This window comes from Pelophylax lessonae, assembly GCF_965119305.1.
Source record: "Pelophylax lessonae genome assembly, chromosome: 4".
NCBI lineage: Eukaryota > Metazoa > Chordata > Amphibia > Anura > Ranidae > Pelophylax > Pelophylax lessonae.
This window is the reverse complement of record NC_138771.1, coordinates 585550421-585569462: the sequence shown is the minus strand read 5'-3', so window position 1 is coordinate 585569462 and position 19042 is coordinate 585550421.

Below are 19042 nucleotides of genomic sequence, written 5' to 3'. Positions count from 1 at the left end.
TCCTTTAAATAACATGCCAGGGAGGGTGGTCCCAATCCTGCCTTCAAAGGGGCACAGCTCTGCGATGCAGCACCACACACATTTTGCAAAGCAAAAACTTTTTAAAATTACCGGCTTCCTTGTTTAAAAAAAAAAAAAAAAACAAGAATGGAGAAATTGCAGATTCCCCATAGATGCATATAAGACCCTTTGAGTCTAATATGCATTTTAGGGGGTACCTCACAAAGAGAAAAAAGTGTGAGGTGCCCCAGGAAACACATACTAGACCCTTCAGGTCTGGTAAGGATTTGAAGGGAGACTGCAAGCAAGAAAAAACAAACTGTGAGGTCCCCCCTAAAAAATCCATATCAGACAATTATTTCTAAGCATGCAGTTTAGCAGGCCAGGAATGGAGAAGGGATGTGTGTGCATCCTCCATCCTAAGCCATACCAGGCCACATGCCCTCAGCATGGGGGGGGGGGGTCTTGCTAGGGAGGATACCCCTGGCAAAGCACCTTGTCCCCATGTTGATGAAGACAAGGGCCTTACCCCAATCTGGCAGCTGTAAGGGTCTGCAGGTGGGGGGGGACTTATAAGAATCTGGAAGCCCCCTTTAATAATAAGGGGCCCCAGATGCCCACCCCCCACATGAATGAGTATGGGGTAAAAATCCAATTATTAAAAAAATATAAATCCCCCAAAAAATGTTCCTCTTTGTAAATCCATCATCAATCACGATCACCGCCGATGAAAAAAACAAAAAACTTGAAGACCCACTGCACCCAACCTGATCCCCTACAGGAACACTAGCCGAATGACAGTTCCCCAAGCTCTCATCGGGTATGTAAAGGAAGTAGGGGGTATTATATTTGGACAATATTTAGACATTGATGTAATACTCCCTTTTGCTGCCCATTTGCTTACACAGCCAGGGATTCCTGGGCATGTAAGTAAGTAGGCCAAGTGACAATAGTGGTTGCCAGCAGCTGCTGCTGCGTCCTTAACAACCATTGACAGTATTACCCAAATATGGCTGATGTATAATATAGGGGTGTTGTATAAGTTGGTCAAGAGTACAGAGTAGTTGGTTGAGTAAATAGTGTTTTGGTATGGGACCTTGGATATACTGTCTTCTGACAAATGTATTTTTTCACTTAGTTTATTGAAAAAAATGCACATACAAATTACACTTGTCAAGCCAATACAAAGGTGAAGTACTGTCCAACAAACAGCATATACAAAGGTGCTGTCACAGCACCGAAATATCAAAGCCTGTACATTCCGTACATACCGAAGCAACAAATAGGTACATTAATGTACCGTATATGCACAATCAGAAAAATCAAACAGGTAAAAAAAAACAACATTAAACAACTAACAAAAAAAAAAAAAAACAGTAAGCAAATGGACATAAGAATACTGCAATCATGTATGTTATTAACCACTTAAGTCCCCAAGGATTTGGCTGCTCAAAGACCAGGGCCTATTTTGCAATTCGGCACTGCGTGACTTTAACGGACAATTGCGAGGTTGTGCAGCGCTGTACCCAAATTAAATTGACGTCCTTTGTTTCCACAAACAGAGCTTTCTTTTGGTGGTATTTGATCACCTGTGCGATTTTTATTTTTTGCGCTATAAACAAAAAAAGAGCGTCAATTTTGAAAAAATAACAATATTTTTCACATTTTTTTATATGAAATTCCCCAAAAAAATGTAAAAATCTAAATTTTTTAACATTTTAGGCCAATTTGTTTTCTGCTACATATTTTTGGCAAAACAAATCACAATAAGCATATTTTGATTGGTTTACGCAAAAGTTATTGCGTTTACTAACTAAGGGAAAGATTTATGTAATTTTTATTGTTTTTTTTATTAACTAGTAATGGCGGCGATCTGCGATTATTTTTGCGGGACTGCGTCATTGCGGCGGACAGATCGGACCCCTGACTAACATTTTTACACTTTTGGGGGTACCAGTGACATTACTACAGTAATCAGTGCTATACATATGCACTGTTACTGTAAAAATTACACTGGCAGGGAAGGGGTTAACTTTATTAGAGATCCAGGGGTTAAGTGTGTCCCTAGGGGCGTGCTTCTTACTGTCAAGGGGCGTGGCTTTTGATGTAACCACAGAGACATACGATCCTACATAGCAGGATTGTATAGTCTCTGCTGTTACATCAGGGAGAATGACAGGCGGCTTTGTTTACATCAGCCGTCTGCCTTTCTCCCTCTCCAGCGGGAGATCGCGAGTGACCGGCGGACATCGGAGCCGCTGGTCACTCGCGCGGGGATGGCCGTGAACGAGTGGGGGCGGGAGCGCGCCTCCACTACAGGCTCCTGGGCGAGCGACGTAGTACTACGTCGCTTTGCCCAGGAGGGGCTGACTGCCGCGGTAAATGTACTTGCGGCGGTTGGCAAGCGGTTAAACTGAGTGGAGTTGATTTACTAAAACTAGAGAGTGCAAAATCTGCTGCAGCTCTGCATAGAAACCAATCATTTTCTAGTTTTTTTTTTTTTCCGTCAAAGTTTATTTGAACAAACTGAAGTTAGCGGGTGATTGGCTACCAAGCACAGCTGTACCAGATTCACTCTCCACCGTGTGTCCAGCCGGGGTCCTCAGAGTCTAATAAACTTCCCGGGACACCCTCTAGCCTCATAAGTTTGTTTATAAAGTGGGAAGTTCTGATTATTTAGGCGTTTCCACCAACCACTGTGCAGGGGTCAGAACGTATCCATCTTCTGTCAAATTTACTATCACCTACCAAATTTGATCACCAGAGCCAAACTCATAGAATAATATTGATTTTCACCTTAAAGTTCACCTGTGGGTTCTTTCAGGCTACTGGAATTCCTTAATCTACCTTCCACCATCCTTAGGGGCACTATGGAAACTCCACAAACCCACAGCACTCTAAAATGCTAATTCCTTCTAACTGGTCAGTGAGTGTCGATAAGGGGCTAGACCTGCAGAGAGGAAAGCTGCTTTAGATGGGAAAAGCCAGGCTACCTTCCAACATTTCAAGGAAGGAAACCAGATATTTATTTTAGTAGTCTTTTTGGAAATATTTAAGAAATGGCTGTTGTTCGTTAATCGGTGCTTACTTGAAGTCCTCTATCAGCTTCTGAAAAGGTTGTCTTTTTTTAATAATCTTTGAGCCCAGGCCCATAACTGTGTGATTAAGCCCCATAGGAAAACCATCAATGGGCCTCCTGTCTCCCTCTAAGCTCCAACTCAAAGACAGATCCTCCTGTGATACAGAATGCAAATTGTTTTCCTGGCAATTCTAGGGGCTCCTAAATTTCTATATGTTCATTCAATTCAATATATATTTGAAGATATTATTGTTACCTGCACACATATCTGAATCAGCTGTCGCTCCTCTTACAGAAGGGGGAAGAGCTAAAAGGGGTGATGGGACTTGAAGTCCAGTATCACCTAAAGTGATGCCACAACTTCTTCCCACCCACAGTTGTGACTATGAACCTAGAGTAAGACAGGGGAAGTGGTCATGTGGCCACCGAGAAAATCATCAACATTAGGTACTTAGTGGGTATCCTAGTAACCCTTTGATTGCTAACAACAGTTGTCCACAATGGTATGCATGTGGTCTGAGGCCAAGCTCAGGTAACTGATGAAAAGCTTTAGCTTTTTTAGTACTCTCAAAAAATGAGGACCCTTTTCACGGGTGGTGAGCTTACATCTTGTGGCCAAATACAAATACCTCATGATTTTGTGTGTTTTGGAAAGCATGTTAAAGTATGTCCAGCCAAAAAGTATTTTCTTTGTTTTGGATAGAATAGGGAAAGATTATAACCCCTGTCAGATCTAACTGCTATCTGGGGTTCTGGAAGAGAGATTTACCCTAATTTCCTGTCCTCTCGATATAGTTTTACCAGGCAGGATATAAGGGGAACTCTCCAGCTGCAGTACAGAAATAAATAAATATACTTATCGCATAGGAAACTTCCTTGACCATAGACGGGTGTGCCCCACTTCGTATTTTGTGCAGGATTTGGAGATGCCCCCAGGTTAAGCCTCGTACACACGCAACGATTGTTGGCCGTGAATTTTCAGCCAACGTCCGATCGGCCGATTGTCGGCTTGTTAGTATGATGCTTCCGACAACCGACTGCGACTTTTCGGCTGAAAAAAATCTGGTGTGCAGGCTATAAAATTTTTGTTGGCCGTCAACAGAATGGCCGATTGTTCGTCAGTCAGTACAGATTTCGGCAAACAAAAATCAGATGAGCAAGACTGGGCATGCTCAGAGAAGAAAAAAACACACGGAAAGTAAACCAGCACATGATATCACTTCTGAAGTTGGTTGTTGTTGGCCGAAAAAATTTGTGTGCAGTCTAGAGCACATTCCAACCAACACAACAGCACTGGACAAAAGACGGCTGATCGGTCGGCCAACAATCGTTGCGTGTGTACGACGCCTACAACAAATACATCATTTTCTTCGCTCCTTGCAGAAGAAAAGTCCTGGTCTGGAAGTTTGTACGCAATTTGAAAACAGATGTATATAAGAGCCTCTCTAGCAGGGCTGCATCTACATGCTGTACAAATCCTTTGCCTCCCCTTCATCGAAACTCCCTTATCAAATTGCTTGGGAGGGGGACCTAGGCATGGCCCTTGAGGTGGAGGATTGGCGATCCTGGACTGCAGGACTACATAAGGGCATTAGGAATGTTGCCCTGATCGAGGCAGGGTACAAGGTTTTTACGAGATGGTACTTAGTACCAGATTACCTTGCTAAGGTGTACCCAGATTCGTCACTCTCCTGTTTTATGAGCTGTGGCCAGGAAGGTTCTGCTCTCCATGTATGGTGGACCTGCCCCAAGGTGTTGCATTTCTGGATACGGATCCACTCCCTAATCTACTTGGTCACTATGGGTAACAGAAGATCCTTGGATCACACTACTCAACGAACCTGTCGATAATATCCTGAGATTCACTCAGACTCTAATATACTACATGTTCTTGGCAGCAAAAAATAGCCATTGCAACCTCTTAACCCCTCATGATTGATTTAGCCCTCATGAAGTTAAATATCTCACCTAAATCATGTTACACAAAAAACCAGTCAGTGTCATGTGGGACAAACAATCCTTATTTGAAAGGATATAGACCCCTGGCTTTCTTATCTTCAGGTTTCGGACACCTGAGGCTGACACTGGTTTGATGGCTGGATGGGATTCTGGACGGACGGACTCTCACTCTTTTCTTTCTCCTGCCTTTTTTTTTCCTCTCCCTGTTTCTTATTCTCCTTCCTCTTTTATCTCTCTTTATATCTTATTTTTTTATTTATTACTTTTCTGGTATATTGTTTGCCCAACATTTGGTCTTTATTCTCGTTCTAAGGTTAATTGTAAGGTTTTGCTCATGACAAACTACCTCGATTTTTTTACTGACTGATACTATAGAGGTTACACCTAGTAGTCAATCGCATTACTGTAGTTTGTCACACCTACTTGTGAACTGTTTATGGGTTCATAGTGAAACCCTTACAATCTTTTATCTACTATTGTCGCTAAATTTATTTTTTTATTTTATTATCTACTGTTTATGTTGTCAGTTTTATTTTGTACTGCTGCTACCCAACAATGTCCTTTTTTGTTACTCTAAACTTTAATGAAAAGATTGACACAGAAATCAAAATGCTTTTCTTTAGAAGAGTAGGAGAAGGCTACATCCTTTGAGGTTTTTGTTATTCTGTATGCCAGGTGCAGATTTTCACTCATTTTCTGTCCAGTGAATCTGTTGTCAGCAAGACAGGAATTAGGCTAAATCTCTTCAACAAAGCCCTGGATAGCAATAATGGCCCGAAAGGAGTACTAATTCATCCCTATGCAAACCCCCTACAGCATGGGGGTCCTGTTGAGGGCATGTGGTCTGGTATGGTTCAGGGAGAGGGGGGGGGGGGGTCGCAAGTTTGACTCCCCGTCTCCTGGCATCCCAGGTTGCATGCTCTGATAAAGGTCCGAAGGGGGGGAACCTCGTGCTTTTTTTTTTTTTTGCATGAGATTTCTCCATAAAATCCTTACCAGACTCAAGGGTCTTGTATAGAACTTGGTGGCGGAAGCCATGCAGTTTTTTTTGCTTTTTTCATGGAGTTCCCTGCAGCTGGACGTTCGGTCAGTCATTTGTACAAGGCTCTCCAAAGACTCCCTCACATTATTTCCCCTGCTGGTCGAATGTTCTTAGCCTACAGTGTTATGCTTTTTCCCTATTGGCTAATATTCTTATTGCTGTTTTTTTTCTTGGAATTCAATGCTAGGGAATGTTACATTCGCCCAGTGAAAAGCAAGATGGAAACTATTAAACACATTACAGGAATTATTTGTTACGCTTGCACAAATGTTGAGACATTTGTAACACAAATGTCTTATAAATAGGCCCTTTTAAAGATGTGTTAAAAAAGCCTAGTAAAATAAAAGAGGGGGGCGCCACTAAGTGCAGTATTAGAAAAAAGTTAATTTATTCCACAAGATTAAAGGCATTTACAAGAGTGTAACATAGACAAGGCTCATCTTTGGGTGTGTGTTCCGGCTGTCTGCTGAGTTCCTGGGGACTATATCACCCCAAACGTTGCTGGAGGTGGAGAGCTGGCTGTCCTGTGTAGTGTTTCTGCCTTTGGCCAGCATGAGAGGCAGAGACGGAAATTATGGCACCGATGCGGGGTGGGAGTTACGGACACTCAATCCGTGGAAATAGGTAGGCTACACGCTCAGAGATAGCAGCTCCTTCTAAAGGCCTTTAGAAAGAGCCGCCAGCTTCAAGTGCTTCCGGGTTTCATGCTGGCCAAACACGGAAGCACTACTCAGCTCTCCACCTCCAGCGATGTTTGGGGTTATATAGTCCCCAGGAATTCAGTGGACATCCGGATCACACACCCAAAGATGAGCCTTGTCTATGTTACACTGTTTTAAATGCTTTTAATCTTATGGAATAAATTCACTTTTTTTTTTTAATACTGCACTTAGTGGCGGCACCCCCCCCCCCTTTACTTTTTGCATGCATTACTGAGCCTGTGCACTCTGAGGATGGCTGCCTAATTCCAAGTGTATCTAATCTGCATGGACAGCAGATCTCTTTTATGCCTCACATATACAGTCCAGGTGATCTTGTAAGCAATTGAAATTGTGGAGCACCAGACTCCCACTGTGACCTAATGTTAAAAAAGCCTACAAGTCCACCTGCTTAGTAAATTGTATAGGGGACACTAAGATGCAGGTTTCAAGAATTATACATTAACAGTGTTTCGTACATCAATGCTATACTAAAGGCCCGCTGGTTTAGCAGAATGAAAAATATTATTATACAGCATTTCCCTTCAGAAGACATATATTGATAAAGTCAAGTGATTTGAGAAATCCTGGGGCCCCTGATTAAATATCTGACGGATGAGTCCCAGGCTGCTTACATTTACGTTGCACCCCTGGAACAGCGGGTTGGCCCGCAGTACTTCGTACTCCTCACATCTCTTTTCTGATTCTCCCTGTTCTTTTTTCAGTTTTTTTTCGTTGGTTATGTAAGGTTCTTGTTGGACCTAGTGGGACATCCACTCATTTATTAAGAATGGCAAGGCCATCCTATTTTTATCAGAGGTTATATACGGTACTCACTGGCCATGTTTTTAGGTACACCTTGCTAGTATCAGGGTTGGACCCACTTGTGCTTTCAGAACTGCCTTAATTCATTGTGGCGTAGATTGACGCAAATATCCTGTTCCACCATATCCCAACAGTGATCTATTGCAGTGGTCCTCAACTCCGGTCCTCAGGGCCCACTAACAGGCCAGATTTTAAGTATTACCTTGGGGAGATGCAGACTAGAGTACTGCAATCACTGAGCAGCAAATTATATCACCTGGGATGTATTTCAGTTATCTTGCAAACCTGGCCTGTTAGTGGGCCCTGAGGACCAGGATTGAGGACCACTGATCTATTGGATTGAGATCTGGTGACTGTGGAGCAGTGTTGGGGTAGTTACTCAAAAAATGTAACTAGTTACTTCTGTAAATTGTAATGAGATTACTTTACTAGTTACTGCATTTGAAAAGTAACTTCACTACTTATTACTTTACTTTTGAAAAAAAAATTAACAAATTCCAATGCGCATATTTATTTGTAGCGCACAAAAAAACAATACAATATTTATTGTTTTATTTATATATATATATATATATATATATATATATATATATATATATATATATATGACCACAATGTTCCCCCTTTCAATGCCAGAGTGACCACAGCGTGCCCCCTTTCAATTCCAGAGTGACCACAGCGTGCCTCCTTTCAATGCCAGAGTGACCACAGCGTGTCCCCAGAGTGACCACAATGTGCCCCCTTTCAATGCCAGAGTGACCACTGCATGCCCCCTTTCAATGCCAGAGTGACCACAGCGTGCCCCCAGATTGACCACAGTGTGCCCCCTTTCAATGCCAGAGTGACAACGCCAGAGAGACCAGTGCACTTACGTGCAGTGGCGGGCGTCTTCTCCTCAGTCCTCCCGCTCTCCTCCTCGGCCACACGATCCCCCGCGTCTCCTCGTCCTCCCGCCTCCTCCTCGGCCTACGCGAGATGTCAACGGCTTGGGTAACGTAGGAAAGCGCGTTACTCAAGCCGAGTAAAGTAATTTAGTTACTGATGTTATGATTACTACGTTACCAAAAAAAGTAACGTAGTTAACGTAACGCGTTACATTGTAACTCGTTACCCCCAACACTGCTGTGGAGGCAATTAGAGTACAGTGAACCCATTGTCATGTTCAATAAACCAGTTTGAGATGATTTGAGCTTTGTGACGTGATACATTATCCTGCTGGAAGGAGCCATCAGAAGATGGGTACACTGTAGTCATAAAGGAATGGATATGGTCAGCAACAATACTCAGGTAGGCTGTGGCGTTTAAATGATGCTCAGTTGGTACTAAGGGGCCCAAAGTGTGCCAAGCATATATCCCCCACACCATTACACCACCGCCACCACCAGTCTGAACCGTTTATACAAAGCAGGATGGATCCATGCTTTCATTGTTTATGCTAAATTCTGACCCTACCATCTGAATGTCGCAGCTGAAATCGAGATTCATCAGACCAGGCAAAAGCTTTTTCAATCTTCTGTTGTCCAATTTTGGTGAACCTGTGTGAATTGTAGCCTCAGTTTCCTGTTCTTAGCTGACAAGAGTGGCACCCGGTGTGTGTGGTCTTCTGCTGCTCTAGCCCATCTGCTTCAAGGTTCAATATGTTGTGTGTACAGGCATGGTATTCTGCATACCTTGGTTGTAACGAGTGGTTATTTGAGTTACTGTTGCCTTTCTATCATCTCAAACCAGTCTGCCTATTCTCCTCTGACATCCAGGCATTTTCTTCCACACATTTGCCGCTCCCTGGATATTTTCTCTTTTCCCGGCCATTCTCTGTAAACCCTAGAGATGCTTGTGCTCGAAAATGCCAGTAGATTAGCAGTTTTTGAAATACCAACAACCATGCCACATTCAAAAGGCACAGAAATCTTTTTTCTTCCCCATTCTGGTCCTCGGTTTGAACTTCAGCATGTCATCTTCACCAAGTCTAGATGCCTAAATGCATTGAGCTGTTGCCATGTGATTGGCTAATTAGCAATTTTTGTTACCAAGCAATGGAACAGGTGTACTTAATAACATGGCCAGCGAGTGTATGTGACCCTGTGTATAGTAGGCGAGCTGTACAGTTTGACTGGTCCCTTACCTTTGAAGGTTTAATTTACAATTCTGGAACCTTTCTGATAATAGTTAGAAGAGCTTTTATCATTTTTTTTTGCATAACTGCATATAGGCCTTAGCTGCCCTTTATTTTCTGTGCCAATGCAGGTAAGATATTTGAGATTTTGTATTGATTTGACCCCCAGGCGTTCTATTCTTTAAATATATTACAAATGTTGAAGCTTTGTGGCCTTGTAATCATGGTGATTTACTGTACTTTGTTGTCTATATGTTCTTTGAAATTCTGAATAAAAATATTGGAAACAGACATGCAGTAAATGATAATCTTCAGAAACAATTTTTTGACCATAAGTTATTTTATTTTGCAGATCAAGGTTCTTACATTAACTTTATCCTGATGACAGTATTGGTTCCAGCAGCAAAGGTCATTTTCACTGCATTGTTTTTATATTTTACGGTAAGTTTAGTCTCATGCTACTTTAATTTAGAGGTAATTCAATAAAAACAGAACTATTTATATACACTATATTACCAAAAATATTGGGACGCCAGCCTTTACACGTACATGAACTTTAATGGCATCCCAGTCTTAGTCCGTAGGGTTTAATATTGAGTTGGCCCATCCTTTGCAGCTATAACAGCTTCAACTCTTCTGGGAAGGCTGTACACAAGGTTTAGGAGTGTGTCTATGGGAATGTTTGACCATTCTTCAAGAAGCGCATTTGCGAGGTCAGGCACTGCTGTTGGAAGAGGCGGCCTGGCTCGCAATCTCCGCTCTAATTTATCCCAAAGGTGTTCTATCAGGTTGAGGTCAGGACTCTGTGCAGGCCAGTCAAGTTCCTACCACCCAAACACACTCATCTATGTCTTTATGGACCTTGCTTTGTGCACTGGTGCGCAATCATTTTGGAAGAGGAAAGGGCCATCCCCAAACTGTTCCCACAAAGTTAGGAGCATGAAATTGTCCAAAATGTCTTGGTATGCTGACGCCATAAGAGTTCCCTTCACTGGAACTAAGGGGCCAGGCCCAACCCCTGAGAAACAACCCCACATCATAATCCCCCATCCACCAAATGAATTGGACCAGTGCACAAAGCAAGGTCTATAAAACATGGATGAGTAAATTTGCGGGGGGGACTTGATGGCCTGCACAGAGTCCTGACCTCAACCCGATAGAACACCTTTGGGAGAATAAGAGCGCAGACTGCGAGCCACGCCTTTCTGTCCAATATCAGTGCCTGATCTCACACATGCACCTTTGGAAGAATGGTGAAATTTTCCCATAGACACACTCCTAAACCTTGTGGACAGCCTTCCCAGGAGAGTTTAAGCTGTTATAGCTGCAAAGGGTGGGCCAATTCAATATTAAACCCTACAGACTAAAGCTGGATACACACTATCCAACTTTTGTGGTTAGATTTCCTTCACATTTACCTTTTCTATGTAGTGCAAGGGCCTGCCAGATTGCATACAAATTGAAAGTGTTTAGGTTTGACCTCATATTATCTGAAAAAGTCTTCAGAAAATCTTATAAGTGTGTATGGCCCATTAGACTAGGATGCAATTTAAGTTCATGTGCATGTAAAGGCAGGCATCCCAAATACTTTTGGTAATATAGTATAGTATAGATGCTGGACTAAGGGGCATATTTATAAAAATGCAGATGGATTTGGTCACACCTGTATGGCTAGATTAATCAGCATTCACCACGGTTAGTTGCAGAAGATGTAAAAGTGGGGATGAATGCTGATGTGTGTAAATGAGATTTTAGGCCATAAACTTAATTAGTGCTGCAGCGAATGTGGAATTAGATGATAAAAAAGGAATAGATTTTGTCTCCAAGAATTGGCTTTTCAAACCAATTTGTGTTGGTGGGACAGAGGCCTGTTGATGGAAGGTCTACTTTAAATTAGAAGGCCATATATTACAGATGTATCTAATGTTCCACGCATATTAATTCTCTACATTACAAGTGTAATGGCCATAACAGCAGGACAGGAAGTCTGAAATTTCTAAACAGCAGCAAATTGATGGACAGACATGATTTGGTGATATTACAAAGAAAAGCAATTTGTCGGTAGGTAAAATACATGTGTGAGACGCCTTTCTCTATCTCATGGGACGCATTCTAGTGCTGCGTACGCTGTACCTGCCCCTTGTGGTGAAGCTGAGTTACTTCAGCTTCCTATCCAAGGACTAGCATGCAGCCCAGAAGTCAGAGAATGGTAGCTTTAGTTGGAGGAGTCTCTTACAAGTTGTAGACACCATGAATAATTAATAGTTTAATTCCTGCTAAAATTAACAAAGGTGTCTTGACTTTTTCTTCACAGTGGAGAAAAAATTACAAAATTAAATAAAATGAATCCTGACTGGGATCATGTGCTGTGAGTACAATTTGAACATAATGTAAACTTTCTATTATTTTAGCAATTTAGTTTTTTCGTACCAACATGTCAATTAAAGGATTATATCTCTTTTATACAACCACATCATGAAATAAAAAGTAGCCAGTCTGCGCTCCCCCATTATCCATTCATCTGTCTGCTCCAGGTCCCAAACCTAGAAGATCATCTTTGCTTGTAATGTTTGGTCCACTACGACACCAAAGAAATTTTTTGTTACCAAATCCTGAAAGTAAAAATATTTGCCTGGACTCAACAGACCACCTACAACCTTTGGAGAAATATACAGAGGACAGTAGAGTTGGGATCTATCACTCAACCCCAACTGTCACATTTCTGGGAAGATCTTCAGTGGAAATGCTTCAGTGATCAGTGTGATGTCCCTTACACAGAGGTGTCCTTTTATGAAACGGAGATGAGCAGTGATCCTGCTGATCACAGCTCATTTCCGATCATTCTCAGTTTATGAAACAGAAATGATCGCAGGAGAACATGTTCTCCGCTGATCATCTCTTCACATGGGAATCTGTCATTGACAGACACAGAAATGGCCAGGCTATGAAGCTGCGATCCCCGCACTTCACTGGCGATCTGTGCCAGAATTCACACTCCCGGGTTCACCAGCCTGGAGCTTGTGAAGCGGGGAGTGAAGACAGAATCGGGGGAGAACTGAGGGGGAAAAAGGAAGATTATGGACTTCCTTCTTCCTCGTTCAGACCCCCCAACACAGTAATCATGTCCCCCTGCCATATTTATGTATATATATACATGTATATATATATACACACATACATGTAGATATATATTTAATGTGTATATATATATATACAATGTATGTGTGTGTGTATTCAGTGTATATATATATATATATATATATATATATATATATATATTTATGTAAGGGGACTATTATTTATTAACCTCGTGTACTCAGCAGTGATAATTTATCACTGCTTGTTAAAGCCCGTGAGGGATTTTCATACTACTGTAATCTCGCTTTGTCTCACGAGATTACAGACGCTCCATTGACTTCAACACAGATCTCCGAGAAAACTGTTCTCCTCTGATCACCCTGGGCGAACTGAAGTTCTCCGATTCATAAAATGGGTGCCAGATGTGATCATTTTCCCCAGAGAACTGTAGAGAAGCCAACGGAGAAAAAAATTCACCCATTCATAAAAGGACACCAGAGTACGCAGCTAGCTAGATTCTCATGTACTTAGTCTGTACAACTTGCAGGGCCCTTTTCACACCATGGAATTAAAGCAACGCGTTCTAAAACACACAAGTTACTTCAATGCATGGTAGCGCAACACTTTTGTTTAGTTATATTAACCACTTGCCGACCGCCGCACGACTATCTACGGCGGCGGTCAGCCCCTCACAGGCAAAGTGACGTAGGTCTACGTCGCTCGCCTGTGAGGGTTTAGGGAGCGAGCGCGCGCCGCCGGAGGCGCGCTCCCGCGTGGTCACGGACCCCCCCGCGCGTGTGACCGGCGGACCCGATCGCCGCCGGCCACTCTGCGATCGGCGGGGGAGAGGGAGAAAGTCAGGCAGCTTGTGTAAACAAGCTGCCTGTCATTCTCCTCTCTGTATGAGAGATGATCACATGGATCTACTATGTAGATCCATTGATCACTCTGCATACAGTTGAAGCCACAGCCAATCACAGTTAGAATCACGCCCCTAGGGACACACACAGCCCCTCCCTCTCAAATAAAGTTAACCCCTTCACTACCAGTGTATTTTTACAGTAACAGTGCATATATATAGCACTGATTACTGTAGAAATGTCACTGGTAACCCCAAAAATGTCAAAAATGTCAGTCAAGGGTCCGATCTGTCCGCCGCAATGTCGCAGTACCGCAAAAAAAATCGCAGATCGCCGCCATTACGCGTTAAAAAAAAAAACAACAAAAATGACAAAAATCTTTCCCTTTGTTAGTAAACGCAATAACTTTTGCGCAAACCAATCAAAATACGCTTTTTGCGATTTTTTTTACCAAACATAGGTAGCATAAAACAAATTGGCCGAAAATATTAAAAAATTTTGATTTTTACATTTTTTTTGGGGGGAATTTCATATAAAAAAAAGGGAAAAATATTGCTATTTTTGCAAAATTTACGCTCTTTTTTTGTTTATAGCGCGTGATCAAAAAATCGCACAGGTGATCAAATACCGCCAAAAGAAAGCTCTGTTTGTGGGAAAAAAAGGGCGCCAAATTCGTTTAGGTACAGCGTCGCACGACCGCGCAATTGTCCGTTAAAGTCACGCAGTGCCGAATCGCAAAATACCCTCTGGTCGTTTAGCAGCCAAATCCTCCGGGGCTTAAGTGGTTAAACCCTAATTGTTTAATCTCTTCCTGCCGACCTGGCAGATATATGCAGCCTCTCGGCAGGTGGGTTTTAACGCAGAGTGGCCACATATACAGTGGGTACTGGACCTCAGACTGGGCCGAAGGTTTACCTTCCAACAAGACAATGACCCTAAGCACACAGTTAAAATAACGAAGGAGTGGCTTCACAACAACTCCGTGACTGTTCTTGAATGGCCCAGCAATTGAGCATCTCTGGAGAGACCTAAAAATGCCTGTCCATCAACGTTTACCATCCAACCTGACAGAACTGGAGAGGATCTGCAAGGAGGAATGGCAGAGGATCCCCAAATCCAGGTGTGAAAGACTTGTTGCATCTTTCCCAAAAAGACTCCTGGCTGTATTAGATCAAAAGGGGGCTTCTACTAAATACCGAGCAAAGGGTCTGAATACTTAGGACCATGTGATATTTCAGTTTTTCTTTTTTAATAAATCTGCAACAATGTCAACAATTCTGTGTTTTTCTGTCAGTATGGGGTGCTATGTGTACATTCATGAGGAAGAAGAATGAACTTAAATGATTTTAGCAAATGGCTGCAATATAACAAAGAGTGAAAAATTTAAGGGGGTCTGAATACTTTCCGTACCCACTGTATGTGCCCCTAGGTAAACACTTTACTGTGCTGAGAGCGCACTCCCAGCACAGAAACAAGTGGATACCGGAAGGCTCCCAATGTATACTTGCAATCAGGCTTTTTCTGATCATGTGATGGTTGTGGCAATCACAGACACATGATCAAAATGCCGCCTCTGCCTCCCCGTATTTTCATCCACTTAAAAGGCGGGGAGACGGCTGTGGGTTTAAAGGCGAACTCCACCTTTTGCATCACGTTACACCCATATTTAGGGTGTAACATAGTGCAAATGTGGCCCCCCTCCCATCCTGGCCCCAAACGACACTTAGTCCAATTTGACAATGGTACATTGACACTTCTGCCAGCTCAACAGGTATAGACAGAGTCTGCAGAAGCCTGGCATTGTACTCACGATCCACCAATTGTAAGTGAAATGCTTTGCAGGCTCCTATGGAAACATTCATCTACTAAAGGAAAAGCCACTGCCCACTCAAAGTGAATGTTCACTTAGCTTAGAAAATAATGGTTCATTTTGAATCATATGCAAGGGAAATTAAAAACAAAACAAAAACTAAAATGGGATTTTTTTTATTGCACGTGATTGGATGATTAGATTGAATACTTGTTCACTGGTCTAATCCAAGCAAATATTTGTTTTGCTTAGAGAAGTCACTGTTCTGATGTGTCATTAAGTTCTGTAAGCAATGGGCTTCTTTCAACGCAGCTGAAAAGTAAGATTGCATCATATGGACAATATTGCACATTACCTTAAAAAAAAAAAAAAAAAATTATAAAAAAAAGTATTTTTTTGTTTCCAAAAAAAATAAAAATAAATAAAGCCACAGACACTAATCATCCCACCAGTGCATGCTAGGTTTAGAAATAGGAAGGCCTTGAAAAACTGGGAAAATGTTTTTTTTCCTGTTTTTTAATGTTTTTTTTTTTTTTTTTTAGATCAAAGTGTGTTTATTTACAATAAGTAATATATCTAGGACATGGAATTCAAACTATATAACATTAAGACCTTAATGAAAGTTTTCTGAGACTTTATGTAAATTACTACATTTTTGCAAGTTCTCTCAGCTGAAGACAAGAAAATCCTGGAATACAGTTCAAGTAACACTGTACATCTCAATCCAGTTTTCAAACACAAGAAATATGCATTTCTGACACTAGGGAGCTTTGCAAGGGAAAGGCCCCAGTTTAGTTTGCTTGTGGGCTCCATCTTGTACCTCCTACAGTTGGATGATTGTTGGGGTACAGTAGATGATTTCTGCTCTCCCAGGCCTTCATCGACAGGTAAGAGGGTAAATTTGTCTGACAAATTAGTTTATCTCTTTTTAAACAGTAAATGATTCCTAATAATGTTCTCCACCATCATAGCATAAGGTTTCCCTATAGTCTGGTCAGTAGATTTATTTGCCTACATTCCTGACGAAGCAATGATTATATAGATCAAACTGCGAAACGCGTAAAATGGGCAAACCTACAATTTATAATCACCTATGTACAGGTCAATCCGTTATCTGTATCATGACCAGAGATATTGCTGCTGTTCTTGTTTTTATAATAAATGATGTATACCTTTACATTTATGCTTGCCTTCTTTACTGGATGTACCAAATCCTATACAGTCCCACATCTCACATGGCTATGACTGGTTTCTAGGACTAGCAGGCCAGACACATGTTCCTTATTTATTCAATTAAGGGATGTGGATTTAATACGGAGAACAGAGCTGATATATATTTTTAATATTCTGGTCAGTAAATTGTTTTTCTTTTTCTCTTCTCAGTAATATGGTAAGACCAACATCTAGAGTTTGGAAACATTTCCACAGTGCAATGTCTGCTGAGAACAAAGCTGCAATTTGTAAATTTTATAAAGAAATATTCTTTTCCAAATGCTACAACAATGACAAAACACATACTGGCATTAATAATACTTTATGGAGTGAAATGATGAAGACCATAATGCAAGTAGCTTTTCCTTCCAGAGTCCAGAAACATTCTCCTTCTCATGCTTTAGGATCACCACAAAGTGTTTCTTCACCAGCAGCATCTTACAAACTACAGCCTCCAAAAAATACACAATTCCTCATTCATAGAGAAAATGACACCTAAAAATCAGGAGAACATTCAAGCATTTATAAGAGCAATATATCATCGGCATTGTCAATAACTGGAAATGCATATTGGCAGGACGCTTTTACATTATTATGAGGGGAGCTGCCTGTTCTCATGTATAGTTAGAATGTTCATATACAGTCTTGTTTTTAATTTGTAATAAAAAAAACAATTTTCAAAAGCAAGTTTAGCTTATTTACTGAATAAGCTGTACTATTATTTCAAGCATAATACCTTTATAAACACTGAATTTCACCTTTCAAGTGTAACAAAATAACTTTCAATGTGTAAAACTGCTCCACACCAATTTTTTTTTTATTATTTTATAAATTATCATCAAGAAATTTCCATTTTCCCAGAAAATACAGGGGAAAACTATTTTTTTTTTCTCCCCATGGCTTCAAATTTTCCGGAAAAAATTCTAGTCCGGTTAGTTGAAAAGTAGGCATTGTAGATGGGAATAGAGGACAGGCCTGGGAAAAGATGACAGGCAGATGCAGGGGAAGACAAACAAGGCAGCATGGGGAAAAAAAAAATGCAAAAGAACCCAAAGAACTAAATAAACCTAAAAAACTCTTTACCGCACACACATCCAAAACTAGAAATCTGCAAATCATTAAAATCCAGGTCAAACCCTGGTAGGGCAAATCCATTTGCCCCCCTCTACATGCAATACAACTCCCCAAAAAATGTACTTACTTGCATATTGAGTAAATACACTCAACTACTAACATTTGTTCAAAATATTATACACAAAGATCAAAGGGGAATTAATGGAGAGGTACAGTCAAAGCTTGTTTGGCTGTACTTCTGTGGATCACAGGAGTTCAGTACGTTCTGCGCTCCTGTGACCCATTTTCAGCAGACAGCAGGTTAAAGCCCGCAGTCGGCTGACGTCACAGAGTCAGTCCAGGCTGGGGAAAGTTCGCGACCATATGTTCAGGATCCACCCAGATACTTGCACCAGCCTCTCAGCGAGTCTCCAGCTCTGTGCTCACGAAACACTGAAAACTGAGCAAACGCTCAGTAATAGAGCCGGCGAGGGACAGATGCTGAATCTACCTAGGTAAGTATAATATATATTTTTTTAAAAAAAAGCCTCTTAAACTCTACAAATAAAAAAAAAATGCTATGTGGCAGGGATTTTTAGCAGAAGAGACATGCAAATTTCCTTTTGCCAAACAAAGCTTTCCTCTTGCAATATTTTATTATTTGTGTACCCTGTTTTGCACATTCTCTGTGCACTGTACACTCTTTGCTTGTTGTAATCGGGTGCCAGGGATGTTGCAACTCCTTTGCACATGTGCAGGATTTACATCATCATTGGCCACCCAATGGCTGAAAAGGATCACCAAGGGACCTGAAAGAATTGTCAGAGGAGATGACCGTGGCAGGAGTAGTAGCAGTGATAGGTGCCTCGGCACATCATTGCTAAGGACAGCAAAATCAGCTGTGGTATGCTGTGCAAACTTACAGATTACAGCAAATGCTCACCTCACCAAAGTTCACTTTCACTTCAAATAAGCAACATATTTGATGAAAGCCTTCCGGGAACATTTTAGCCACACAAACCAACAGAAAAAATGTATGGGCTTTTGCTGATAAAACAGTGTAGTTGGCAGTTTGTACACCACATCCTGACTAGTAGGAAGTCATTCTAATAATGCTGAACGTACCGTGGTAATGTACTTGTAACTCATTATAAACATCTGGCAAAGCCAATTAATACATTTCCTATAAAAATGGTAAAGTATCTCAAGCTAAACCTTTTATCCTTAGCTTTAAATGGACTAGTAAATATCTAAAATTTTAATTTTTGTTTTGCTGTGTCCCATTGGAGAGATTTTCCTTCACTTCCTGTCTG